The following is a 1,754-nucleotide window of genomic DNA, read 5'->3' as shown; positions in this document are numbered from 1 at the left end:
CCAGAACCATCTCCTCCAGTTTTCCTAATTCCTATCTGGCTGCTGGACTCAGATGACTCTGGAGGAAAAAGTGAAACTGGTGACTTAGCACAATAGCCCTTCACTCAAATCCAATTCATGTGCTTGTCATGGCATCATCTCCCTGATGTCACAGTCTTCTTTGAGAATGAAGGACAATCATTATTATTCTTCACAATAGTAAATAAAAGGCAGCAATGCTTATAATTTTTATAGCTGTCTGGTATGAAAAGATACCTGGTGACCATCTTTTAAAATATAGTTGAGGTCCAGAGTATGATAAACTTATATATATATATATATATATATATATATATATATATATATATATGTATATGTATATACAGATATATATATATATTTAAAAATTGTTTCTGTTTAGCCAGCTTCTTTCTTCACAACATGGTCCTTTTTTGAGTGGTCTCATGAAAGCTTTCTTCTCCTCCACAGTCTGGAAGTGACCGTGGCCAAATTTGGAAGTAGTGTTGATAGTGAAGTCAATCTTTTCCAGGGTATGACATTTGGTCTGTACCAGCAGAGACTTTAGCAGCGTGAGGACTTGCTTCTCAGTACCAACGACCCAGCCTTTCAGCATAATAAAGTCCTTGATCTAATAGCCCTGGCCAATCTTGTAGATATTCTTGTTGATCTCAGTGCAATGGTGGCAGCTCTTCTGACAAGCCTGAAGAACAGAGAAGGGCATATAGGCAGGATGCTAGGCTATGATATGTGCCACCTTATGTAGGCCTCGGTGGGTTTTTTGGGGTAGTTTCTTTGTGTGCCAGTGGCTGGTAACACCTTTGTAACCCTTGCCCTTGTTCACTTCAATGACATCAATCATCTCTGCCCAAACACAGTGTATATAGGCACTTTCTGCTCCAGCTTCTTGTAGGCTGTTCCTCAGACACACTGCCACTGTTCCCCTGAATCTCCATCAGGTGAGATTTCTTCTGCTTCAAAGGGAGTAGGCACATCTGCGTGTGGGCAATGACTCGGATTACCTGGCAGTGCTTCTTCATGTTGTTGAAGTCTTTCTCCAATTGCTTCTTGCCATCATTAACTTGCCACTTCTTGCAGTACTTGGTGAAGGCCTTCTTGGACTTATGCCAGTTCTTGTAGAATCGCCTCTTACACTCATCACTGATGGGATCAGCAAAGATGGTTGAGGCCTTGTGGGGTTTGCATATAGCCAGCGATGCCTACAATGACCAGGGGGGGTGTCTCCATAATGGTGACAGCCTCCACAATTTCCTTCTTGTTGACTTTTGAGCCAGGCCTGCCCACCTCTTGAATGATGTAGGTCATGCCCGTAACCCAGAAAGGCCATCAGGTGGATGGGCTTGGTGGGGCCATCTTTGGGGAAGCTCTTCAGCTTGCCCCAGTGCCTGCTGCTTCTCTTTAGGGGCAGGACGCCCAGAGCCATGCCTGGGAGCAGAGAACTTTCTGTGGGACATGTTGCTGCAGCTGCGGCCACCACCGAGTCCAGCTGTGTGAATTTCAAAGGTATGGCATAATAGTACCCTTCACATTTACTCATTCCAGATCACCTATGTCATAAATTTATATCCAAAGGAGTGTTTAAATTGCATTGCTTTCTTTTTTAAAATAATTACTTATTTTACATGCATCTATAACCTTTTCTTCTCTAACAATAACAGCAACAATCTCAAAAATTAAACCAAACTTAAAACCAAACCCTTATCATAAACTTTCATAGTCCATTGAAACAAATTCCC

At 42.4% G+C, this 1,754-nt stretch overlaps 1 pseudogene; it reads right to left on the bottom strand.

Annotated features, from left to right (window-relative positions):
- Positions 1-379: 379 nt before the first annotated feature.
- Positions 380-1,472, bottom strand: LOC141505017 (large ribosomal subunit protein uL3 pseudogene; annotated as a pseudogene).
- Positions 1,473-1,754: the final 282 nt, after the last annotated feature.

This window comes from Macrotis lagotis, chromosome 1 (genome assembly GCF_037893015.1).
Source record: "Macrotis lagotis isolate mMagLag1 chromosome 1, bilby.v1.9.chrom.fasta, whole genome shotgun sequence".
NCBI classification, from domain to species: domain Eukaryota; kingdom Metazoa; phylum Chordata; class Mammalia; order Peramelemorphia; family Peramelidae; genus Macrotis; species Macrotis lagotis.
The sequence above is the reverse complement of the archived record's forward strand: the minus strand, read 5'-3'. Positions and strand labels throughout refer to the sequence as shown.